The sequence below is a fragment of the Callospermophilus lateralis genome, unplaced genomic scaffold (genome assembly GCF_048772815.1).
Source record: "Callospermophilus lateralis isolate mCalLat2 unplaced genomic scaffold, mCalLat2.hap1 Scaffold_45, whole genome shotgun sequence".
In the NCBI taxonomy this organism is placed as follows: domain Eukaryota; kingdom Metazoa; phylum Chordata; class Mammalia; order Rodentia; family Sciuridae; genus Callospermophilus; species Callospermophilus lateralis.
The window spans coordinates 439,283-466,714 of NW_027514398.1; the positions used below are offsets into that span (position 1 = coordinate 439,283).

Below are 27,432 nucleotides of genomic sequence, written 5' to 3' on the forward strand. Positions count from 1 at the left end.
GGGGCGGGCTTACAAGGGGAGGGAGATTGCGTGAGCGCCCTGGACTTGGGAGGGTGCAACCCTGGCGACCACCTCCCCGAGGGTGCCCAGGACTCGGAGAGGGCCCGGTCCCCAGGGATCCCCATGGGTGCCCTGGGCTTGACAAGCTGGACCCCCTGCTCCTTTGGGGGGGTGGAGCCCATGACCTCCACCCCCCCCCCCGCCTCTTTTCCCTGGCTGCTGCCAGGTGTTGGACAAACCCGCAGGTTGCCCCTTCCTACACACCACTGCAGAAGGGGTCTCTATGGGGCACAGCCTCCAGCCTGCCTTTTCTTTTTCTGTTTTGCTTTTGGAAAAGAGAAGAACAGAGTGTTAGATTCTGCACCATTTCTATTCGTGAACAAATGGTTGTGTGTCCCTGTGTGTTTCCTTGTGTGTGTGTGTGTTTTTTTAAAGAAATGGGAAAAAGAAAAAAAAATACTAAGCCTTTTCCTTGCTCTTCCAATTTTGTCCTTCTAAGACCCCTCCTCCCTGCCCTTTTTGTTCTTTGTTTTTGTTTTGCTAGGACTCCACATTCCTGTTTGTAAACCTTTGTTCCCTGTTTTCTGTTTTCAGTAAAGCCTCCTTACTCCAAAAAGAAGAAGAAGAAGAAGGCAGAGGAGGAGGAGAATATTGTCCATGTGTTTACCATAGATAGCTTTTATTGTATTAAGACATATTTATATTATACATAGTTTTCTAGTGTTTTGACTATGTATTTAGTCAAAAGTTTTTTTTCTGCATTTATTGAGATTTTTTTTTTGATTCTTGTCTTTACATCTATTTAATTAAAATATGTTTATTGATTTCCATGTATTGAACCAACCCTGCATCTCTGGGACAAAGACCACTGATCATGTTGTATTATCTTTTTAATGTGATTTTGTATGCTGTTTGCCATAATTTTATTGAGAATTATGACATCTCTGTTCATCAGGAATACTGGTCTGAAATGTTCTTTCCTTGATGTGTCTTTGTCTGGTTTTTGCATCAGGTTGATATCAGTTTCATAGAATGAGGTTAGAAGGTCTTTTCTATTTTCTATTTTATAAAATAATTTTAGAAAAATTTTTGTTCATTCTTTTTTCAACTTCTTGTAGAACTGGGATGAAAATTCCTCTGATCCTGGGTTTTTCTTAGTTTTTAGGCTTGTGATAATCCCTGGCTTGTGAAAATTAATGTAATATACTCAAGACTTTATACTTTAGAGGAGAAAGGCCTACTCTACATTAGCCTGCTTTAGCAAATGTTAGTCCTCAAATAACAATATTTTTTAAACTTATTTTGTTTTCCCCAGAAGACTGACATCTCCAAGACTTCTTTCTTTAAACATGTATGTTAAAATGTGTGTGTGTGTGTGTGTGTGTGTGTGTGTATCCAATGTTTTGTGATCACTTGGTAAAACTGCATTAAATAACACAGCCATCACATCAATTTGGGTGTGAAATCAAGTTTTTTAGCCCTCATCTTAAATTTTTGATCCATACAACACTTTTAGCTATAATTTCTATCAGAGTCTCTACATGGAAATATGAAATAATGAGATAAAATATTTTAACACTCTAACTCTCCAATATTTTAAAATTTATTTCTAATTGAATTTAGTGTTATTCATACTTCACAAAATTCTCCTGAAATAAATATAAAAACTTTGAAATAAACAAAACACAAGGATATCAGTCAAGGGAAGTGACAAAGACCTCATGAGAGCAGGATGAAGATTATAAAATATTTCTGAATTAAAATCTAAGTTCCATGAAAAGTTGAATCAATATTTTTTATGTGTGTGTATTGAGATAATTACTACACTAAGACATTTAGGTGTTTGTAGAGTAGGAGGATATAAGATACTATTTCAGTGTTAAGAAATAGGGAAATAAAAGGAGCTCTATCATGAACATCATGTTGAATTTTGCTGAAAACCCAAATGTGAAGCCTAGAGTTGTTTTGTAGAAAGCAACAAAGTTAAGCAAATAGATCATCAGTTTTCTTGCTTCTGAGTACAAACTAGAAGGTAAACTATAGTTATGACACATATTTGTAACAAATTCAATAAAATGCTTTATTTCAAGCGAAACTAATAAACCAGGCTGTGGTTGAAGGAACTATCAAGTTCAACTTGTTCAACTGTCTTTAACACATCTATAACCGAGAAGAAAAAATGACTATTTTCCATGTATAAACTCAGTAATAACAAAAAGTTTTCTCAGATAAATGCTACACATTGAATAATGTTGCAATATTTATTAACTCTGGTTCTGCTTACAGAATAGTCTCACAGTTCCTGATAGACTCATGGGTACAAAGAAATATGTACCAAGGGCTTATAGTCTTATTCAAAAAAAATTTCATTTGTTTTTTTTAAGATTTTGCCATCCTGACATCAATGTGTGGATTCAGATATTTGGGGCAAAGCTGTACTCTGATGATCCAGTTATCTTTTTCTTTTAAAATTTCAAAAATTTCTGTAGAAAATGTTTACTTTACCCGAACACCAAAAGTCTGTTGTCATTCTTTGAAAGAACTTAAATTGTCTTTGAAGAGCATTTTTTTTCTTGAAAGTTTCCAATGAACAAAATCATCCTTTGATTTTTGGGTGAAAAATCTGTGAAAATTCCTTTGAAAGTTTGAATACTTCTCAGAAAAAAGATAAAATACCTTTCTCTAAATTATTGTAAACTGCTCTTATTACAGAAAAGTCAGTAACGTAATAGAAAATAATTTGGTATTTATTGATGTTGTTTTCTTTTCTTTTTTCTTTTTTTTTTGGTTGTTTGTTTTTTGTTGTGTTCCTCGCAAAACAATGTAAGACCTCTCATTAGACCCCGGACATGTATGGCTTGTTGTATAAGAAAATAAATTATACAAACAAACAAACAAAAAACTAATGTTTTATGTGAGTGTGTATACTTTTAAAATATATTTTTCAGGTTTTTCAAGTAAAACCAATTCAGAGTAATGACACCTAATATAAATGGATATGTCTCCCATAGAGCTTTATTTTCCAAATGACTATTTTGTGAGAAGTAAATATGAAGAGTGAACTGAGACATCTTCTCTTAGAAAGAAATCAAGGAATGAATGGAGAGTGAGAGATAAGAAAGAAATAACCAATAAAATGAGGAAGGAAGAAAATAGAGAAGAGAGAAATGAAAAAAGACATTTGACTTTTTATTTTTATTTTTTTTCATTTGGGAATGAAGACAGGTTAAACAACTTCTTTCTGAGGCAGCCAGTTTTCCTTCCAATTACTCCCTTTTCATTATAGTCCATCTTCTCATTCTCTCACACTCATCATGTTGTATATATAGCAAATATACATTGTGATTATGAACTAATCTGTGCTTGAAGATAATTTCTTCAGCCACTGTACAGTCCAGCTTAGCCATGGGCAGGTAGTTTAAGAACTGTGAAAAAAAAGGAAAAGAACTGTGGTTGCCAATCATGCAGGATTTTCTCTTTCCCATTCTAGGAACCAAAATGAGAACCTCTTTTCTGTTAACCTTAGCTGAGAATGTAAGGGAAGATCCTGGCTCCCCTGATTATGTCCAACTCTACTAAATATTGTTGTGAGCATAATGGAACTTGATCTGGACAGAAATGACTCAAAGTCCCTGTTATCTGTTTGGGGTAGGTTAGTGTTAGTAACTACCAAAGCTCAGAAATGTAAGATCTACTTGAAAAGGGTTAATTTATTAAAATAATGAAGAAAGAATATGGAGCTCTCAGTATTACCAAATGTCTACTATTTATCAGATCTATTGGACTGTGTTTCTCAGTAATATCACCCACAATATATTTGGCCTTTAATGTGTATCAGCACTCCTCTTTACTTGGACTATCTTTATTTATTTCAACCAGAGATTTGTTGAGTAAGAAAAAGAAAGTACTCTCATTTTATAGGTAGCATATTGGAAGTGAGGTAGACTTAAAAAATCTCAGATAATTTTCACATGAATATGAGTGTAGTAAAATAAGTTTAGAACATCTTTTCCTTAGTATTCAAATAATTACTACCTATGGAGCAGAGTGATAAATAACCATTTTTTATTGATGTAAAAGCATCTTTTGAATGTAAGGTACTAGTTTATTCACTAAGGACTTATGTTCACTGTTCTCTAAAAATATAATGAAAATTGTAAAAATAGAATAAAAGAAAGAAAAATAATGTTGTTGGAAATTATTTATTCTTAGTACAAGTGTTATTGTTGAGGACCAGTCCTAGGGCTGTGCGTGTTTGAGGCAAGGAAAATCAGCAAACCTTCTCTGATTGTTTTAATGAACAGACTTTCTTTTAAGAAGAGTTTTAGATTTACAGGAAAATGAAGCACATAGTACCTTGATATGATACGCCTTCCCTTATTTAGAGTTTTCACTGCTTTTTTCTCTGTATATGACTGAGAAATATTTGATAAGCAAAAAATCAAAATATTTTGTCAATAGTTTTGGTATTAAGTAATTATTAATGGCAATGAATAGTTTAATTATTTATTAAAGCACTAATTTTACAGTTTTTAAAGCATTGACAAAGAATAATGTCAATTTTCTTCATGATGGTGTCTTACAGAGTATATTCACCACACCAGAAGTCCCTGTTCTTCACCTCTTTAGCATCTTCTACTCTCCCTGATTTCTTGGCAATGTTTAACACTTTTAATGTTTTGACTTTTACATAATGTCACAAATATGGCATTTCAGACAATATATTCTTTCTGCAAATATAAATTTATGATGCCTACATTATTTTTATGTTTGATAGTAAATTTCATTTTTTTTAAATTTTGAATGACCCTCCAGTGTATGGATGTATCACAGTGTTTACATTAATAACAGGTAAATAGCTACTGACATCTCTCTTAGCTGCTTCCTGTTTTTGGCAATCATGAATGAAGAAGCTGTGGACATTTGTATGTGGGTTTTGTGTGGACTTAGTTTTTAATTCCATTGAAATAACACTGAGAAATACAATTAGTGAACCATATTAAGTGCATATTGTAATTTTAAGAAGCTACCAAACTGTCTCCCACAGTGACTGTCCAATTTTGTGATCCCAACAGCAGTGTACAAGAGTTGTTCTTGTTCCACATCTTTGCCAGCTCTTGATATTGTGAGGTTTGAAATTTTGTAAATTTTTATAGGTGTGATTAATTTGTAATTTAATAATGACATATAATATTCAGTATTTTTTTTCTATGCTTTCCAAATATATTTATTTCTTTCATTCAAATGTAAAACCATTGTATTAGGGTAACACCAAAATACAATAAAATATACATATATAATTCATATTTTGTCATGTTTGGACATACCTATTTACCAATATAACAGTGACCACAATCAAGTTTTTTACATTGAGAGTTTATGCATATGTTTCTTGGTGCCCTTTTGTAATTTCTACCTCTTGTTGTAATTTCTCCTCCTACTACAGTGGGGGCGGGTGGCAAACCAAACCAAACCAAAACAAAACAAACAAACAAAAAAACACATGGACTGACTTTGTATTGTGATACATGATACAGTAAATTTTAAATCACACAAATTAATTGTGAGAGCCTTAGTCTGCATAGATGGTGACCTTGGGACAATCAGTCATCCCTCAACCTTAGTGTACTCATCTGTAAGATTAGAAGTCTTCCAATCAGGACTCAAGATAATGGAAAGATAAGGACAAAGTAAATAATGAATGTCTGACACAGAGAAAGCTATTGAATTCTGTTATCCAGTGTTACCATCCAAGCTTTAGTCTGGTGATGCAGAGTACATGTGGGTGACTACAACTCCATAGTTTCTTTCTTTTTATTATATTTTATTTTTTATTTTTAAATATTAATAATGATAGGAAATATTTTGGAATATTATGCATACAATGAGTATAACTCATTGTAGTCAGAATTCTATATTGTTGTTCTACATAATACAGTAACTCTGGTCATCTGTTCAAATACAAAGATAAGAAAGTTATGTCCAAATACATAGTTCATTTCTGTAACCTCTGGCTATAATTGTATAGACTTCAGTGTTTTCATGATTTTTTTTCTTATTGGTGTTATTGAGGTTTAATTCTCATAAGAGTGCCCATCAAAAAATTAATTAAGTATTGACCTTTACAATTCTGTGGTAAAATTACCACAATTACCTTGTTTTAAACATTTTAATAACTGATTTAATTAATTTAATCTGTTAATCAACCTCTTAAATGCCTTCTAAGTCCCTGGCAACAAACTCTCTCCTTCCTAACTCTATGATTTTCTAATTTTGGATATTTAATATAAGTGTAATTCTCTCTTACCCATACAATCAATAACTGATTCCTACATGGATGGATTAAGAAAGAATCTGATAATGTTCCCCTTTGAATGACATCCTAGGAAGAGACCTTTGTGGTAACCACATGGAGCTATGCACTTGAAGGAACTAACAGTCCATTTTGGGTTCAATGTGCCTTGGTCTCTGGCCAATCTAGATGGACATGTGCTTGGTCAAGTAGCAAATAGGGTGTCATATTGCAGAGGTGATAATCTGTTATGTGGAAACAGAAGTATGGGTATGAGTGCTCATTGGAAGTGGAGTCTTCAGGGCATAAGTCCCAGGGAGAGCCCAGCCTCTGGAAGCATAGGCTGTACCTATACCTGCAGGTGAGTACTGTACAGTAAGCTGGCAAGGATGGAGACAGAAAACCTGTTACCTAGGGGCTTCCATGCCTCCTTATCCTGAAGAGCAAAGTATGAATGGGATTTGGCAGAAAACCCTTATATGTATGGTCAATATTATGATGTGCTAAGGTATCACCAATCATGCATGGGCATGTAAGAACAGAAAAGAATGGAGTCAGAATCCCTACATCAATTCATACACACACACACACACACATACACACACACAAACACACACATACCCTCAAAATATATCACAGAACTCAATGCAAAACTAAAACTACAAACTTTTAGGAAAAAAACAGGAATACATCATTTCGGCCTTATATTTATTAGTGGTTGCTAATATAAGGCATAAGGAAAGCAATATCGGAATTAATAAGTAAATTGAACTTTACTGAAAATAAAAGCTTCTAAGCATCAAAGAATGCGCTAAGAAATTGAATTGACAACTCAGAGAATGGAAGAAAATATTTGTAAGTCATAGATTATAACTCAGGAATGACTGTTTCCAAATATAGAAAGAACTGTTACAACTAAACACAAAGAAAATCCAATAAAATATATCCAAAGACTTGGATGTGCACTTCTCTAAAGATCATTATGTTTGCAAAACAGTAATCATTTTATCATTTATCATTAAGGAATTGCAAATCAAAGTCACAACAGGAGACCACTTTATGGCTAGAAGGCTACAATCAAAGACATGGACAATAGCATATGTTCTCAGGACACACTGTGACCTGGGGGGAAAATGTAAAGAATGTGCCTACTTTCTAGTACAGTCTGGTAACTCGAGTCTTCCATGTTAGTCACAGACTTAGTAAATGACCCAGCAATCCTACTCTAAGTGTATACCCAAGAGAAACAAAGGTATATGAGTGTTCACAGCAGTGTTATTCAAATAGCCAAAAAGTACAAGTGACTCAGTCAACTAACAATACAGATTAATAAATATGTCATTTCCATATAATGGAATGTTGTTCTGCAATAGAAAGGAATGGAATACTGATGACATGCTATTATTTGAATAAACCTTGAAAATATTAGGCCAACTCAAAGAAGCCAGTCATAAAAAAGACAGGGTCTCATTTAAGGCTCTGATTTTATCCTTGATGAAGGAAGAGCCACTAGGTACTTTGTCCCAAGTGCCGACAGCCACACACCTCTCCAGGCACAGTTAGAGAAAGGTTTACTGAAAAGTTCTAAGGTGAAGCCAGGTTTCTCAGCATGCTTTGCATGGTTTCTCCCCCAAGTTCCCTGATGTCACAATTCCTTTCAACACCTATTCTTCTAGTAGATCCTCCAGACAGAAGGCAGTATCTTCCAGGATATTTCTTGTCATGCCATGTCATTGCCCTGCCCAAACTTCTCCATCCCTGCCTTTCTCTGGACCTCACCAGAGAACCAATTTTAGGTTGCTCAGGGCAGAGCTCAATGCTCTAAGGCAGCAGGCCCTACAGCCTCTAGGAGGTGCTCTTCTTAGAGTCATGGGCTAATGGAAGAGAGGGGACTCAGGAAAAAGTGCATCATGTAATTTATACAGCCAGAAGCAGCTATACTCAAAGGCAGGCTGAGGCCAGACAGGGGCCAGAGGTCCCACTGTGTCTTCAGGAATGTCTTCCTGTTCTTACTGGTTTTGTTCCTGGAGAGACCTGCGTTCTCCTCAGTGTTTAGAGCAGCTCAACTCACAGTAGCCAAGCTAAAGAACCAGACCTGGTGCCCCTCAGCAGATGAACAGATAAAGAAACTGTGGTCCCTATACACAGTGGAATATTACTCAGCCATAAAGAAGAATGAAATGATGGCATTTGAAGGTCAATGGATGGAGCTGGAGAGGACTGTGCTGCTTAAGTAAGCCAATTCCAAACACCAAAGGGAAGGGAGGGGAGGGACTGGGGGATGCAGAAAAATAAATGGACGTCACTTTCCTATTTTCACATAGGAACACAACCAGGGACACCCCCAGAAGGGCCAGTCACAGGAATGAAAATCACACCCCGTGTAAGTGACATGGCAGGATGCATGCTGCGGTCATGGGGAACTAAGAAGAACCAATTCAGAGACAAACCTGTGTTCCCACCTATGCCAAGGGACAAGGTGCAATGTCATTCAGTGTCCTCATTGAAGATGAAGCTTGCTCTGCTGGCCTCTGGGAGCCAGTGTGAGGGAATTGACACTCAGGTCACCAGAGCAGCCCCACCTCCTCAAGCCTTTGCTCCCCACAGGAATGTTGAGCCTCAGCGGCCCGTGGAGACCCTGCCCATCAGGGACAGGGCAGGTGCGGCCTTCAGTCCCCCTGCTGTCTCCTCCCAGGGGCAACATGCACTCCCTTCATCCCATCCTGACTTATGACATCATGGACGGGGATAGACCCAGGCAGCAGGGACAGCTGGCAGCACCTACCTGATAACACAGTGGCCTCTATTGGAGGCAAAAATCATGATGGGGGCGATGGAAGATTCCAGAGCTTGGTGAAGGGAGGTGAAGCCCTTGATGTCCAGCATGTGCACCTCGTCCACAAACAGCATGCTGGGGACCTTCTCAGCCACGCCCTGGTCAATGTACTTGTTCACCACCTTGCTGATCTCGCCCTGGACAGGGTCCCAGCCAGTGGGGAAAATGTCACCTGCTCTCTTCTCCACACCTAAATTCAATCAAGACCCAACCCTGCAGCCTGGTTCTCCTACTGGCTCTCTGACCCACGGCTGGATACTGGACCCATTCCAGGTTTGGTGTCATCATTTGAAAACAAGAATCATGCCAGTTGTGGTGGCACACGCCTATAACCCCAGCAGCCTGGGAGGTTGAGGCAGGAGGATCACAAATTGAAGGCCAGCCTCAGCAACTTAGTATGACCATGAGCAACTCAGTTCAGACCCTGTCTCTGAATAAAATACAGCATAGGGCTGGGGATGGGACTCAGGGTCAAGAGCCCATGAGTTGAATCCCTGTACCCTCATCTAAAAAAAAATAAAACAGGCATGATCGCCCCCAAATGCCACAAAACGCCTTTTGTGGAGCTGTGTGGGGCACAATGACCAGGAGCTGCCCCATCAAGCCCTGACCCTGATGCCAAGACACCTCATTTGGGAGCTCCAGGGAGATGTGTTTTCAAATGTGAATTCTCCTCTGCTGCACTCAGTCAAGGAGCTCTTTTGAGGGCCGTGCATGACAATGCTTAGGTTAATGAGCTTTCCATCAAGTGCACTTAGAATCCTCTCCCCAGGAAACCTGACCAAGGAGTGTCAGAGCAGGCCCAGCCTTGGCCCCAGAAACATCAGCCCTTACAGAAAAGCAGACCCACCTCAGGTCTCAGCCCTCACCTTCCAAACCAGCGCCCCCTGTCATAAGGATGGAGCTGTTCCCAAAGAACCGGTACCTGAGGCCTGTCCTTGCCTAGAGCCATGATGCAGGGCTGTCAAAACCGAATTCAAAGACAGATCTGCTCTTGGTCACTCATGGAGGAGCTTAGGCTGCTGCAACACCTCAAGGCAACAGTGGATTCATGTTGAACTTACATTTTCTCGGAGTAAAGTGGTAATGGTCCAGAGAAGGGCATAAAATTAGGGAAGAGCCAGGCGCGATGGCACATGCCTGTCATCCCAGCAGCCAGAGAGGCTGAGTCTGGAGGATCACAAGTTGGAGGCCAGCCTCAGCAACCTAGCAAGGGCCTAAGCAACTCAGCTAGGCCCTGTCTCTAAATATAAAATAAAAGTGCTGGGACGGGGCTCAGTGGTCGAGGGCCCCCGAGTTCAAACACCTGCATCAATAAATAAATAAATAAATAAGCCCATAAAGGAGCAAGGGAGACCCACTGCCTGGTGTCAAATTTGGCACCTTTCTGGGACCTCAAGAGAAGCAGATGCTGACCTCAGTGGGGCCAGAACACACAGTGTGGCCACAGCTTCAAAAGGGAGTGAAGACCCAGAGCCATGCAGTGGGAGGCGCTCAGAGCCAGGAGCTTGTCAGAGGAGGGCTTCAACTTGGCTCCAGGCTTTGGCTTTGCCACTTGTCCTACCTGTGATCTCTGTCTTCTTCGGCTTTATCAACTGGCCCATCATGGACAGGACATCTTGTCCCCCTGTAGCAGAGAGGACTTTCTAAGGCAGCTACCAAAGCTCATCCTCCTTCCTCCTGTGGGTCCCTGATGTCACTCAACTTGGAGGCCTGAGGTGGAAAGGCCCAGTACACTCCCCTGGGAAGGATGAGGGGCTTCTGAACTCAGAGGGATCCCCTTGAGGTTTCCCCTGACCTGCAAAAATCAAGCAGAGTCATGCGCGGTGGAACGTGTCTTTAAAAATTCTGGCAATTTGGGAGGCTGAGATAGGAGGACCGCAATTTGGAGGCCAGCCAAAGAAACTTAGTCAGGTCTGAGCAACTCAGCAAGACCCTGTCTCTAAATAAAATATAAAAATGGCTGTGGATGGGGCTCCATGGGTAAGCACCCCTGGTGTTTAAGCTTCAGTACAAAACAAAACAAAAACCTCCAGCCAAGAAAGAAGAAATTCCAATCTCAAGAGTCTCTGGCCTCTCCTGGGAAAAGCTCCAAGGGACTAAAACCAAAACCAGATTCCCAGCAGAAAGCCCGTTCCTGGTGGGGAGGAGGAGGCCCCTTCAGGATTAAGAGCAAACCTGACTCTCTGTCCAGCTGGGAGCTGGAGGATTTGGAGCTCTTACTCTGTAGAGGCCAGAGCCTCCGTGAGGCTGTCTGAAGCCCTGTGAAGGCTCCCACCAGGAACCCCCAGTCCGGGGTGGAGAGCAGCCCCCAGCAGGCTGGCAGGCGGCCAGGGGCAGACAACGCCCAGAGATCAGCTGTGACAGCATCTGGACATTGAGACAAAGGGGCCGAAGCTCATGTCATGCTCATTGCTGAGCCTCTCAGAAGGCTTCCAGGAGGACAGCACAGCCCTGACAACTGGTTCCCAGGGCCTTGGGCATGCGCTGGCCCAGGAGAGCCTGTCCCTGGGGCCTGGTGTTGGCCATATCCAGGTCATGCAATATCCCATTCTGGATGACCTCCTTCTTCTTGTGCATGTCACCCTTGGGCAGGGCATGTCCTCATCGGCCTTCAGAGCAAATTCCGTGGCCTCTGCCTTTGCCAGCAGAGCCATGGGGCACCGGGACCACACAAAGCTCACCGCTGCCCACCGAGGGCCCCCAATGGCAACCTCCGCATGTGCCCCGCAGCTGGGGGCCCCACTTTGGCTCCCAGACCCGCCCGGGGCCACACCTGAGACTTTCTGGAAGATTCTCTCCCCTTTCATTTCACTCCTGATAAAGGAGCATCCAGGGGACTCACTGGAGCCGGGGTCCCAGGCTTTTCAGGGTGGTGATTTATGGGTGACACGAGGCCTTAGGCTCATCCATGCACCAGGGAGGGGCTGCCACCATGGGACACAGCAGCAGATAGAGGACGAGCCACCTGGTGCAGTCCCAAGGTTTAGGACTCAGGGAGGGACACCAGGGAGATAAAGGAAAATGGAAGATGCTGCCTGGTGCAGCGGGAAGGGACAAAGGCTGTCTGGTCCCTGTCCCCGACAGGGTTTGCATCTTGCACACTCTGCCTGCTTAAGTCATGAGGAGAGGAAGACAGAAAAGCCAAGGTGACTTAGGTAAAGGCACAGCTGCTGACCTTCCCCCACCCACCACCAATGAGCAAAGTGACGCCCTAGTTACCCAGTTGTCACCCTGGCAGACCCTCATGTGTAACACTGTCCCCGGGGAGCATACCTTCACAGCCCCGATGTTGGCCTCCATGTAGATGACGTCACTGGCCTCCACCCGCTCCTTCTGCAGACTTTAAAAAATGCTGGAGTTCAGCTAAAACCAAACCAAACCAGACAAAGGGGGACTCAGACAACCCTGATGCATGTTCCAGTTTCTCCTGACCCCGAGGGAAGGCACCTTTCCCGAAGAGACCTGAGAGGCCAGGCACAGAAGTGCACACCTATCATTCCAGGGACTCGGAGGCTGAGGCAGGAGGATCGCCAAGTTGGAGGCCAGCCTCAGCAACTTAGCAATGGGAGACTCCCTCTCAAAACAATACAAATCAAAATAAAAAGGACAGGCTTCTGGCTCCCTGCTTAAGCACTACAGGTTCAGTTCACAGGACTAAACATGAGAGAGAGACAGAGAGACAGACAGACACTTGAAGTAGCCAGTGACCCTAGGAGTGGGTGGGTATGAGGGTATTTGGCAGGGCACAAGAGCCTGGACTGGGGGCTTAGCACACCAGGAGGTGAACCTGAGGGTGACCATGTCTACCTGCAGGGGACAAGAGAAAGTCACCATTACTCTTCCTTGCCTTGCCTTCAGGGGTTGCAATGTGGAAGGAACATTCTCACAGGGACCCAGGTGCCCTTAGAGGGGATATATGTCCTTGGCCACGCTCCATGGCACCTTCCAGGATCACCACTACAGCTCCAGTCCTTGGGTTACGGACACCAGAGCTTCCTGCTTAGCCACCTGAGGCTGCATTTGATGTGGCCCATGATCCTGGCTCTCTAGGCCTCGGTCTCCTCCTCTATGTGACAGCACCCAGAAGTACCCACAAAGAAGTCCAGCTCAGAAGGGGAAACATAAGTTGGAATTCCCCCAAACTGTCTGGGTTAGGAGGGTGAGGAAAGAGGATCACCAAGGTGGAGGCCAGTCTAGACCACATAGCTAGGCCCTGGGGCTGGGGCACAGCTCAGTGCCAGAGTGCTAGTTCACTATGACCAGGGCCCTGGGTATGAGCCCCAGGACAATAAAAAAGCAAATCCTAGCACCCTCTGGCCCCCAGGGCTGTGCACACACATCTCAGGGTGATGGTGCTCTACGGAGCCTTGCTCTTCCCCATGGTTGTGCACTGGGCAAGGACAGCAGCCTCTGTAGGACCAGGCTGGCAGACAGGTACTGAGGCCGAGCGTCCAGAGCAGCTGCTACAGAGGACCACCCTGTGGAAACACACCTGAGCTCTTTCCCAGACAGAGTCCAGAGTCAAAGGGGGGGTGCGGGAGACATGACACAGACTAACACCCACTGTAGGGCTCTCTCGGAAGAAGGTGGCCCCCCAAAAGGCTAATTCAGAAACAAAGTCAGTATGTGGTGGCCAAAGGTCAAGGGGAGAGACATCAGGTGGCCATTCATGGGAATGAGGTCCCTTGGAATGTCGTGACAATATTCTAAAATTAAGATGGGGAGTGTAAACAATGTCATGCCTCAAAATCCTGTGCACTACACAAACTTAAAATGGGTGGATAATGTTCACAACTGCACCAATAGAGCTGCCAGGAGCTCACCAGGACCTGGCCTCTTTGGCCTCTTTGGGGCACTGTGCGAACAGGAGCAAGGTTGGGGAGTCCCTAGGCAAAAAACTTCATAAGCCTCCTTCAAACTCAGACACTTCACAACTCCACACAACACACCTGAGGTCCTTCTGTCCCAGTATGTCATCCATGTGGAAAAACAGCCCAGAAGGACATGGGTTTTGGGGGAACTGGGGGTACCAGGGATTGGGCTCAGGGGCCCTCAACCACCAAGCCCCATCCCCAGCCCTTTTTGGCATTTTATTTAGAGTCAGGGTATCCCTGAGTTGCTTAGGGCCTCGCTTTAGCTGAGGCTGGCTTTGAACTCGCAATCCTCCTGCCTCAGCCTCCCAAGCTGCTGGGATCAGAGGTGGGTACCACCTTTGTTTTGAAAGACAATTTTCCTCTTCTCTGTTAGGCTCATTTCTTTGAGAAGCTGGTCGAAGCAGAGTGATGGATGGCTTAAATTTCCACTGTGTTTCTGTGTCCTCTCTCCTACAGGGAAGAGGACAATTTTTCTTTTCATCTCAGGCACTTTTATTCAGTTAATTTTTCAGAAGAACTTTCTCAAGGTGTTATTCTTGAGAAGGGCCACCTTCTCAGAACCTCATTAATCCAGGATGGACAGGATGTGATGAGGGATTAAAGAGATAAAGACAGGTTGTGGAGCCAAGCTGCTGAGATGAAGGCCCCATTAGGAAACAGAAAAATAGCCCTTGAAAGAAGTGACATTTTCATGATCTCCATAAAGCTGTGACCAAGAAACTACCTCAGAGAATCAAAGAATCACCAAGTTATAAAAGAGGAAAAGATGGAGAGATTCTATGGTGGATGGATAGTGGTCTAGAGATGAGAAACTGAGCCCCAGAGAGCTCAGAGGATGCACAGGTGTTACCCAGCACCAGAGGACTTGCAGTCACCCTGGCCCTCAGCCAGCACTGGGCACAGGATGACTGTGGAGCCTTTTTCTGAGCCTGAAGACTTGATCTGGAAAACAGGGGAAATGAGATTCTTGGCACCTGCGCACACGGGCACACAGCTGTGATGAGCGACAGGTAAAATACCTCTCTAAGCCCACAGCAAGAGACCTGGCCATGCAGCAGGGGACAGGTACAGAACTAGTGTGAGTCAATCATAACACAGTGGATGAGTAAAAACATTATGAAAAAGAAAGAATAAAGAAAACAAAATTATGTCCACTTTGACTTTTTGGGGAGGTGAGGGGGCAGTTTGGGGATTTGAACCCAGGGGTGACTTATACCTGAGCCACATCCCCAGCCCCATTTTGTATTTTATTTAGAGACAGGCTCTCACTGAGCTGCTCAGGGCCTTGACTAAGTTGATGAGGCTGGGCTCCACCATGTGATCCTCCTGCCTCAGCCTCCTGAGTGGCTGGGATGACAGGCATGCTCTACTGTGCCTGGCTGGCCAATGGCTGTCATTTGGGGGATGAGATGGCATTAGCAATTTCTTGACTTAACCACACAACTCACAGAAGCAATGAAAAAAGAAAGACCTACCTCATGAAGGGACCTATGTCCTAGCCCTTACGAGGTGTCCCTTTATACTACACGGTGTTATCCTGAGTGTCCCATATAGCATCAACAGTGCAGAGGCCAAGTAAAGGGGGACACAGAGGTCACACCACCTGCCTGTGCCACAGTGCTGAGAACAGGGCTCAGGACAGACTTCCCTTGAGCTGCTTGGTGCCCTTGGCTGTCTTGAGCACTATGATCACGTGGCTGATGGTCTTGCCATAGCCGCCCATGGGGTTCTCGGTCTCACATGACGTCAGCTTCATCACCTTCCTCTCGTAGACCTCCTTGGCCTCCTTTATCCACAGCCCTGGAAGGGATGGCTGATGGGCACATGGTGAGAAGCAGGACCATTCTTCTGTACACATACATCTCCTCCTCACCAACACCCTTCTTACCTCAAACTTCCACAGCACAAGAACTGACAAGTCACCTTACAGTACAACCTAGTGACACCATCATGGGTGGAGAGCAACTCTTCTGGGAGCGGTGACACAGGCCTGTCATTCCAGCTCAGGAGGCCAAGGCAGGAGGATAGTAAGCTGGAGGCCAGCCTCAGCAACTCAGTGAGGCCCTGATCAATTCAGGGAAACCCTGTCTCCAAATAAATTCAAAACAGGGCTGGGAGGTGGCTCTGTGGTTAGGATCCTCGGGTTCAATCCCTGGTGCCCCTCCTCAAAAAAAAAAAAAAAAGGGTCGCTGCTCTCCTGACAAATGGGGAGGCCACAGAAGACTTCTGCTGGCAGGTGGCCATCAGGATCCCTGTGAGCTGATATGGAAATATCCCAAAGGCAGAGAAACACAGCCACATGATCAGACACTCAGGCCACTTCCCTCAGTTCAAGGGGGGCATTATCTTATCACCCCATCCCTTGCCTTCTCTTCTCCAGAAACCCAACCAGGACAAGGACACTCAAGACTGGAAGCTAGGGTCAGATCTCCTGTGTCTGTGATCCACCTGAGAGCCTATAAGTGGGGCTTGTGGAAAACATCCAACAGGGAAGCCACATTCTGTGTTTGATGAACCAAATTCACAGCTCCTGAACCCCAAAACAAACTTTCCAAACAAATCCCGAAGCAGCTGTGCAAACCTCGAGTCCAAGTAGCTGCAGAGGCTGAGGCTGGAGGATCATCCGTTAGAGGCCAGCCTCCACAACACTGAGGCCCTGAGCAACTCAGGGAGACTCTGTCTCTAAATCAATGCAAAATAAGGCTGGGTGGTGCTCAGGGGTCGAGGGCCCCTGGGTTCAATCCCTGGTACAAAAAAAAAAAAAAAGAAATTTTCCAGACAACATGAAGGTAACAGAAAACTCTATCAAGCTTGGAAAATTCTGGGCTTTTAAGCCTCCTTTGATTTTTTTTAATAGAACCATTTCTATTTTGCAAAGAGGAAATTCCTCCAAATGGAATGCCTGCCCATACTCACTGTGAGGGGACAGTGATATAAAATTCCTCCAGGAGAGGAAAAGAGGCATCCCCATTTCTCAGCCACTCATATTTGTCTAGCAAATATGAGTGGCTGAGAAGTAGACAGGGGAAGGCCCAGTGGACCATGGGCCCAGCTTTTGGCCAAGAGAGAGGCTGTGGGCACTGTCTCTGGCCAAGACAGCACAAAGGACACGGGTTTCATCTGCTGTCTCAGGTTTCTAAGTCCCTGACATGGACTTTATCACATCAAGGAAGTTGCACAGACGGGGACAGATAACCCTCTCTCCCTCTCTCTGCAGCTTTGCAGGAATTTAAAGATGTGGGAAAAGCAGGCTTCTGTCTAAGGGGAGAACACAGCTTCCCCTTTTATTCTGTGGCAGAATCTAGAAATTTCTCCTCACCTGCTGCCACCAAAAGCCCTGCTGTGTCCCCCACCACCCAACTCCAGGGGCCACTCCCATCAAATGTGCCTGGTGACCTCTACTTTTTCAAACTTTAAAGCAAAATTCAGTTACCACTGAGCCATTGAAATACAAGCAACTGTGAGAAGACCAGTTTTATCAGGTTTTTGTTTCACAAAAATGGGGGTCTAAATTTTTTTTTTAAGTTGTAGATGGACATAATTTCTTTATTTTTTTTAATTATTTTTATATGGTGCTGAGGATGCAACCCAGGGCCTCACACATGTTAGGTGGGCACTCTACAACTGAGCCCCTGACCCATCCCAGAAAAATGGTGTTTTTTTAAATTTAAGTTCTTAAAATATTAATATTCAGGTATTTGAAAGGTAGTAATATCTTACTGGTCACATATTTTCTTGGTTCCTTTTTTTACCAGGAATGGAATTCAGGGGCCTTCAACCCTTGAGCACCATCCCCAGCCCCTTTCATATTTTATTTAGAGACCAGATCTCACTTAGTTGCTCAGGGTCTGGCTAAGTTTCTGAGGCTGACCTCCAACTTGCTATCCTGCTGCCTCAGCCTTCTGAGCTGTTGGAATATGGTTCATATGTTTAACTTATTAGTTGAATAAAATCACTGGCACATGTTTAAATAAGAAAAAATAATCCAGGCACCGTAGCACACATCTGTAGCCATAGTTACTCAGCATACTGAGGCAAGAGGATGGTTTGAACCCAGGAGTTCCAGGATTGCCTGGGAAACATACTGAGATCCTGAAAAATAGGACATGAAAAGGGAAAAAGAAAAGAAGATGTGAAGAAAAAAACAATAGAGAGAAAAATTTTAAACATAAAACCCAGTTGTATACATGTATAATCCCAGCAACTCAGGAGGCTAAGGCAGGAGGATTGAGAGTTGGAGGCCAGCCTCAGAAACTTGGTGAGAAGCTGTCTCTAAATTAAATATAAAAAGGGCTGGGGACAGGGATCAGGGGTGAAGTGCCCCTGGGTTCAATCCCTGGTACAAAAAAATAAAAATAAAAAGCCTAAGTTCAATGTGACACAAAGCTTAGCTTCTAGACACAAGTTCAGAATTAGAACTCTTCAGTTCAGCATTAGTGTCACACAGGGGCTAGGGGTAGCTCAGCAGCCATGGTCTCAAAAGGGAGAGAGAGAGAGAGAGAGAGAGAGAGAGAGAGAGAGAGAGAGAGAGAGAGAGAGAGAGAGAGGAGAGAGAACCATAGTTGAGTGCTTACAGGGACCTGCTGGGGAAGATCAAAGGCAGAGCCAGTCCCACAAAGAGGCACCGCAGGAAGATAGAGTGCCAGCCATGGGGGTACCAGGTGGCTGTGGGGGGTAAAACAGGATCCCATGATGTCTCCGCACTTCCAAATGCTGCACCCTCCTACTGCATTTTCTTTCCTTCAGCATTATATCAAAAGTTCACCAAGTAGACTTCTTAGTCTTTTTATTTATTTATTATTTATTTGGGTACCAGGGATGGAATCCAGGGGCCTTCGACCATTGAACCCTGTCCCCAGCCCTTTTTATATTTTATTTAGAGGCAGAGTCTTGCTGAGTTGCTCAGGGCCTCAATAAGTTGCTGAGGCTGGCCTCCAAATTGTGTTCCTTTTACCTCATCCTCCTAAGCTGCTTGGATGGCTAGCTACTCTTGCCTGTCTTGTCAACAGCACCAAAAGAACATGAGCATTTTTAAGATGAAAGGATTCAAAGCACCAGAGAAGAAACAGCCATCTTTCACACTGACGTGATACTCAATAATAGCCCTGCAGAAGTTCTCCATCAGCACCTCTGTCTTCTTGTTCTCCATGGAGTAAACTTTGCTCCCCACCAAGGAGAAGAAAGGCACCTTACTCCCCAGTTCCTGAGCAATCACCACAGAAAGGGCTGTCTACAGAGGCAAGAAAGGAAAGGTTTTCATTTTACAGTCTTGAAAACATATTTAAAACCCATCTATAAAAATATTTATTCAAGAGGCTGAACATGGTATTGCACACTTGTGATCCCTGAGACTCAGGAGGCTGAGGCAGAAGGATGGCAAGGTGGAGGCCAGTCTCAGCCACTTATCAAGACTCTGGGCAACTCAGTGATACCCTGTCTCTAAATAAAATATAAAAGTTTGGGGAATGGGGCTCAGGTGTTAAGTGCCCCTTGGTTCAATCCCTGGGACCAAAATAAATAAATAAATAAACAACACTAACAAATCAGGAAGGATTTATTACATGACCTTTATTTTATGTTAAAAGGCCAGAAAATAGTGGATAATATGTAAGGCCAAATCTGTAAGCGGTGGCTTCGTCTGCACAAGCTCCCCCTGACGGTGCCCTGTGGTCAACTATAAATTGATGCTCAGTAAAATAACTTTGGTTGGCAGATGCTAAAGAGAACCTGGTGAAACAGACATCTCATCAAATACCAAGTTTTGGAAAGCAAATGCTCTCAAGTGGGTCCAGGACTGGGAAATGCCATGGCCTCTGAGTGCCATTTCATCCTCCCTCATCTCTGAAATAAGAATGAGGTCAGACCCCATGTGTGTAGGTCAAGCAGAGCCTCCTGAGATGCTGAGGGCCTCACTAAGTTGCTGAGGCTGGCCTCCAACATTAGATCCTCCTGCCTCAGCCTCCCAAGCTGCTGGAACAAGGCCAATTGAAGCTACTGCTTCAAAGATGGCCCAGGGAAGGCTCCTCTTTTCAATGCCCTTTTGGTTTCAGCTCTGAGCAGCCGATATGGGGGATGATCAGCGAATCCACTAGCCCATGGGGCAGAGGTTGGTTCTAGTTCTGATCTTCTCCATGTTTTCTAGGGTGGTCTTGAGCACACAATAGTGCTAATGCTGGACAGCCTCATCTGGCGAACTAAAATACTGTTTAGATTACAAGGAGCCAAGAAGCTGCCCACAGGATGGTTTGATTGGGACTCCGTAGTCTTAGATGTGCCTTTAAACTTGGCTTTTGTGAAGGGGGATTGAACACAGGGGCCCTCAAACCCTGAGCCCCATCCCCAGCCCTATTGTGTATTTTATTTAGAGACAGAGTCTCCCTGAGTTTCTGAGGGCCTCGCTTCTGCTGAGCCTGGCCTCAAACTCGCTATCCTCCTGCCTCAGCAACCCAAACCAGCCACTGGGATTAAAGGCATGTTCCACTGTGCATGGCTCTTGCCATTTTTTGAACCCTAGGAAATTTCCTGTTAAAATCCAGCTATTTGTTTTTTTTGTTTTTGTTTTTGTTTTTGTTTTTTTGAGAAACCAGGTCTGAACACAGTGGCCCTCTTTTAGTGAAAGGGCACCACAACCTTGGGCTTGAGCAAGTCACTTTGCTTACCTCGCTGCCCGAATGCTTAGGCACCTAAGTTGGCAAGCCCAAAGCATGTGTTCTAATAGCAAAGGGAAAATGTCTAGAACAGAACACAGAGGGATGTGATTCCAACACCATGAGGCCCAGGGGAGGCCACAGGCGACAGTGCTCATCTGTATTATTTTGATGCTTCTGGGAATGGAACCCAGAGCCTGGTATGTGCCAGGCACCTGTTCCACCACTGAGCCTCAGGCCCAGCTTTTTTTTTATTTAGAGACAGGGTCTCACTGAGCTGCTGAGGCTGGCCTCCACCTTGAGATCATCCTGCCTCAGCCTCCCATGTTGCTGGGTTTACAGGTGTGAGCCACTGTGCCTGACTCTTCCCTGTTCTTTCACAACCCCCAACTCCCCATTCTCAGTTTCCAGTGTCAAAGACAGTGACCACTAGCCACTGAACAGAATCCCTGCCTCCTTCCACCTAATACTGAAGGGGTGACCATTACCCTTCCAATCAAATAGAAACAATACATGGTTAAGAATGGCTCCTTTTCTGTCCAGCTTTCTCCAATTAAACGCTCATGGAAGGGGCTGGGCTGGGGATGGGGCTCAGTGGTGGAGCACTCACCTAGCATGTGCAGGGCCCTGGGTTTCTTCCTCCATGCCACATAATAATAAATAAATTAAACAAAGGTATTCTGTCAAATTACAACTAAAAAACTATATTATAGAAAAGAAACTCATGGAAGAAAGGCAAATATACAAACCCTTTCCAATGGAGCTCTTTATATCTCACTGATCTTTTCATAGCCTGTCATCTTGAAAGTCTAACTTGTATTTTTTTTAATATTTTAATATAATCAGGCCTCCCAGCTGATCAATCACTACCCACCAAGACACATCCCAGAACTTTATGTTGTTTACTTTTGAACAGGGTTGCATTATTCATATTTATTTTTAATTTTTTTCTTTGAAACAAGTTTAATTTTGTTCCAGCCCTAAATTAGGGAAAGAACTTAAATCTTAAAAAATTTTCAAAAATCAAGCCATTATAAAGTTAAGCACCCCTCCCCTTAACAATAAATATTGAACTGATATAGGTGACTGAACTGATATAACTGATTTAGGTGTAGATGGACACAACACAATGCCTTTATCTTTAAGTGGTGCTGAGGATCAAACCTGGGTCCTGCCCATGCTCTGCAAGCCCTCTAACACTGAGCCACAATCCCAGCCTGCTAACTTGTATTTTATGGATTAAGAAACTGAGAGCTGGGTGTGGGGGTGCACACGTGTCATCCCAGCAGCTTGGGAGGCTGAGGGGTGAGTATGGCTAGTTGGAGGCCAGCCTCAGCAACTTAGAAAGGCCCTGAGCAACTCAGCAAAACCCTGTCTCTAAATAAAATACAAAAAGGGCTGGGGATGAGGCTCAGGTGTTTAGTGCCCCTGGGTTTGATCCTTAGTAGCCCTCACCCAAAAAAAGGGTTTCTCAGTCTTGCCTCTGTTTGGAGGGCACAGCCTTGCAGTGAAGGTTGCTTGGCAGCATCACTGACCTCTAACACTAGATGCCAGGAGTCCCACCATCACATTTTAAAAACTAAAAGAGACAACTCTCCAGATACTGCCAAATATCTCCTGGGGGGCAAAACTGACCCAGGTTGAAAATCACTTCAGAGCTAATCTCACCTAGCTGGACTTCCAGAAAGACCACACAGAGAATGGGAACATTCCACAGCTAAGGGGTTCACAGCTGGTGACTGACCACACCAACGACACCAAACAGTGAGACTCAGAAAGCCCTGTGGACATCAAGAAAGGGAAATCAGGGGAGGGTGCCCTATCCAAAAATACCTCCAAAACATCCAGAAAGAAAGGTCCCAACCCTGAAAATCAGACTTCTTAAGAGCAACACTGGAAGACAAAAAGTACTAAATAACACTGAGTAAAACAGCACTGAAGGAAACAGCTCTCATGCTGGTGCTGTGGCACAGGCCTGTCATCCCAGGAGCTCGGGTGGCTGAGGCAAGAGAATCGAGAGTTGGAGGCCAGCCTCAGCAAAAGCGAAGCCCTAAGCAACTAAGTGAGACTCTGTCTCTAAATAAAATGCAAAAAGGACTGAAGATGGGACTCAGGGGTTGACAGTTTCTGGGTTCAATTCTTGGGGTTCAATTCTTGGTAACACCCCCCAAAAAAAAATGAAAGACAACTTGGAAAAGCTAATGTTGTAAGTGCACACTGTATGGCATTCCAGCCTCAAAAAAATTCCCCCAGACATAGGACTTCTTTATCCACCAGCAGTCACCACACAACACACCCTGGCAACTCCATATGCACAACTTCAAACTTAGAATTCAAGTTTTTTTCACAGCTGATTGTGTTTCTGCTTCTAAAAGGTCAAGTGGCCTTCCTCAGGCCTCCCAGCTGATCAATCAATACCCACCAAAATGTAGCCCAGAACTTTATGTTGTTTACTTTTTAACAGGGTCACATTAAGTCACTTAGAGCTTGGTGAAACTGCTGAGGCTGGCCTCCAACTTGTGATCCTTCTGTCTCAGCCTCCAGAGTCACTGAGATGACAGGCAGGGGCCACCACACCTGGTGAGAGCCCTCTTCTTTACATACAAGAGCGCAGGCTCCTACTCTCCTATGCCAAGAGGCCCTTCAAGAGAAAAAGCCATGTCCAGACCAGGAGCTCTGGGAAGCCTGAGGATCTGGTTGATCCCCTTGCAGATCCCAACAAGCTCCACCATATGTCCTCTTTTGTCCCCTGGAAAGCCCGACTCTGAAGGGGAATTATCAAACCCTCTGCCCAATTCCAGCATTTAAATCAGTCAGCAGTTTGAAGCTCAGCACTCAACTGAGCCATTTTATGCCATCAGGAGACTTCCTGTTTCTCTGCCTGAAAAACACTAGAAGCCCTTAAAGATCAAAAGCGTGTTTCTGTTATTGTCAATCATGCACGTAGCCAAAATAGTGGTGGGCAAAGTTTGCATTCAAAAAAATACTGGCCGACTCATTTTTCCCCCTCCAATAATGTGCCACAGAAGATTTTTTTAAATATTTTTTAATTGTGCATGGACATAATATCTTTGTTTTAATTTTTTTAAATATTTATTTTTTAGTTGTAGTTGGACACAATACCTTTATTTCACTTATTTATTTTTATGTGGTGCTGGGATCAAACTCAGGGTCCCGCATGTGTGAGATGAGTGCTCTAGCAAAGAACCACAGCCCATCACAAATTTTTATGAGGCCCTGGACCAATAGAAATGGATTTTCAGCTGGGCATGGTGGTGGAAACCTATAGTCCTACCTCTCAGGATGCTAAGGAAGGAGGATCACGAGTTGGAGGCCAGCCTCAGCAACTTAGCAAGGCCCTCAGCAACTTTAGCAAGACCTTGGCTCTTAATAAAATACAAAAAAGGGATGTGGCTCAGTGGCTGAGTGCCTCCAAGTTCAATCACTGGTTAAAAAAAAAAGAGAAAAGAAAAAAAAAAGAGATGGATTTTCCAAGAAAAAGAGACTTGAAAGAGTTCAAAGACGATCCCAGTGACCAGACCTCTCAGAGGACTTTCCTTCCCCTCTGGCCAGGATGATTTTCATTCTAGAAGTAAAAGTTTGAGATCATATTCCTTTCTTAAACACACATGTGACTTATGTCGTTAAAAAAAGACTAGTTAAGATGTGAATTCCATTTGGCTTCAAAGTGAGGATTGTCCTCTTGAACAGCAGAAATCAAGGAGAACACAAGGACTTTTCCAGTTCCCAGGGTTCCCGCCCACAGCATGGCTCTTTCTGCCATCTTCTTCTTTTGATTATCCCTTCTATGACATCACATGCCTGCAGCACAGAGGTTACAAATGGTCACTATTACTGTGTTTCAGTGGGGAAAAAATGCAGTCCCTGGTCCAAACGATTCACAGACTAATCCAACCAACCCTGGGCGCCAGCACCCTCCATGCACTGTTCTGGATGGTGAGAGAGAAGGTGAGAGAGAAAAGTCTGCTGGGCACAGTGGCCCACACCTGTGATCCCAGGGACTCCAGAGGCTGAGGCAGGAGGATGTCAGTTCAAAACCAGGCTCAGCCAAAGTGAGTCCCTGAGCAACTCAGAGAGACCCTATCTCTAAATAAAATACAAAATAGGACTGGGGAGAGGCTCAAGAGTCAAAGGCTCCCCAAGTTCAATCCTGGCACGCCCCACCCCCCAAAAAAGAGACATAGACAAGAAACTAGAGGCTTTTCTTTGGCTCTTTCTGTTAATAGGAGGCTCCGAGGCCACAGTCACAAGCTCATATAAATTGCAGGTTTCTGTAGCTGTTCAACCTCCAGGGAGACCACAGGCTATGACTCTAGGGTCCAGCAGCTTAGAGGTGGTGGATTGCAAACCCCCAGTTGTCATTACTAAACTCAGTGGCCATGGTACTGGTACCAAAACAGGTGGGTGGACCAAGGGAACAGAATAGAGGACACAGAGACCAATCCACAAAATTACAACTACCTTATATTTGACAAAGGTGTTAAAGCATGCAATAGGGAAAGTATAGCATCTTCAACAAATGGTGCTGGGAAAACTGGAAATACATATGCAACAAAATGAAACTGAATCCCTTTCTCTCGACATGTACAAAAGTTAACTCAAAATGGATCAAGGAGCTTGATATCAAACCAGAGACTCTGCATCTGATAGAAGAAAATGTTGGCACTAATCTACATCATGCGTGGTCGGGCTCCAAATTCCTTAATAGGGGACCTATAGCAGAAGAGTTAAAAACAAGAATCAACAAATGGGATAAACTCACACTAAAATTTTTTTTCTCAGCAAGAGAAACAATAAGAGCGGTAAATAGGGAGCCTACATCCTGGGAACAAATATTTACTCCTCACACTTCAGATAGAGCTCTAATATCCAGAGTATACAAGCAACTCAAAATATTAAACAATAAAAAAACAAATAACCCAATCAACAAATGGGCCAAGGACCTGAACAGACACTTCTCAGAGGAGGATATACAATTAATCAACAAATACACGAAAAAGTACTCACCATCTCTAGCAATCACAAAAATGCAAATTAAAATCACCATAAGATACCATTTCACTCCAGTAAGAATGGCAGACATTACGAAGTCAAACAACAACAAGTGTTGGCGAGGATGTGGAGAAAAGGGTACACTTGTACATTGCTGGTGGGAATGTAAATTGGTGTGGCCAATTTGGAAAGCAGTATGGAGATTCCTTGGAATGCTGGGACTGGAACCACCATTTGACCCAGCTATTTCCCCTTCGTGGACTATTCCCCAAAGGCCTAAAAGAGCGTACTATAGTGATACAGCTACATCGATGTTCATAGCAGCACAATATCTAGATTGTGGAACCAACCTAGATGTCCTTCAATAAATGAATGGATTTAAAAAAAATGCGGCATTTACACACAATGGAGTATTACTCAGCGCTAAAAAATAACAAAATCATGGCATTTGCAGGGAAATGGATGGCATCAGAGCAGATTATGCTAAGTGAAGCTAGCCAATTCCTAAAAAACAAATGCCAAATGTCTTCTTTGATATAAGGAGGGCAAGTCAAAACAGAGCAGGGAGGAAGAGAATGAGAAGAAGATTACCATTAAACAGGGATGAGAGGTGGGAGGGAATGGGAGAGAGAAGGGAAATTACATGGAAATAGAAAGAGACCCTCATTGTTATACAAAATTATATATAAGAGGAAGTGAGGGGAAAGGGGAAAAAAGAGAGAGATGAGAATTACAGTGGATGGAGTAGAGAGAGAAGATGAGAGGAGAGGGAAGGGGATGGGGGGATAGTAGTGGATAGGAAAGGCAGCAGAATACAACAGAAACTAGTATGGCAGTATGTATAAACATGGATGTGTAACCATTGTGATTCTGCAATCTATATACGTGGTAAAAATGGAGTTCATAACCCACTTGAATCAAATGTATAAAATATGATATGTCAAGAGCTTTGTAATGTTTTGAACAACTAATAAAAAAAAAGAGGTTAGTATTGGGGTTACAGAAGGCATTCATGGAACACTTCCTACTACCTCTAGTGTTCATGACACCTCCCATGCAGCCTGGGTGGGACTGGAAGAAGGCCTAACTGTGTCATAGAAAGGGAGATAGAACCTGATCCTATCTTTTGGTGTTAAGAAAAAGAACAGGAGAGAAGGTGGGTCAATTGGCAGCATCCGAAGCCAAGACCCCAACTTTTCTGTCCAAGGCCTGGTGGATTTGCAATGACTTTGATCTGCCAGTGGAAGCTGGCTGGCCAGCCCTGTCTAGAATTCTTTCTGGCTCATCCTGCCAAGAAAGAAGAAATTCTGCACTCAAAGTGGGGGCTGGGACAGGAAGCATGTCCTTGAAGGTCCTCAACACTCTGGAAGCCTTGACACAGGGTCTCTGGAAAAATAAGAGGTCATGTCCTTGCAGAAGAACCATTAGAAACTTCTGTGTGATGGTGACACAAACCATTTCTTCTTCTATAACCATCCTTGCTATAGCCCTGGCTCAGGTCAGACAACCTGCCATGCATGCACTTTATTTTAGAATATATCTTGCTTTGTCTATAGCTATATCTATATATCAATCTCTCTACACATCTATCTATCTATATACCTATCTACCTGTCCATCTATATATCTATATATCCATATATCTATATATCAATATATTATATATCTATCTATATCTATTTATCTGTATATCTATATAACACCTATCTATCCCTGTGAATTCCTGAACTCCCAGTCAGAAGAAAGCACTCAATTCTGTCTGTGAGTG

General features: G+C 43.6%; 1 pseudogene; it reads right to left on the minus strand.

Moving 5' to 3' along the window:
• Positions 1–9,073: 9,073 nt before the first annotated feature.
• LOC143388887 (ruvB-like 1) lies at positions 9,074–24,436 on the minus strand (annotated as a pseudogene).
• Between the last annotated feature and the right edge of the window lie 2,996 nt (positions 24,437–27,432).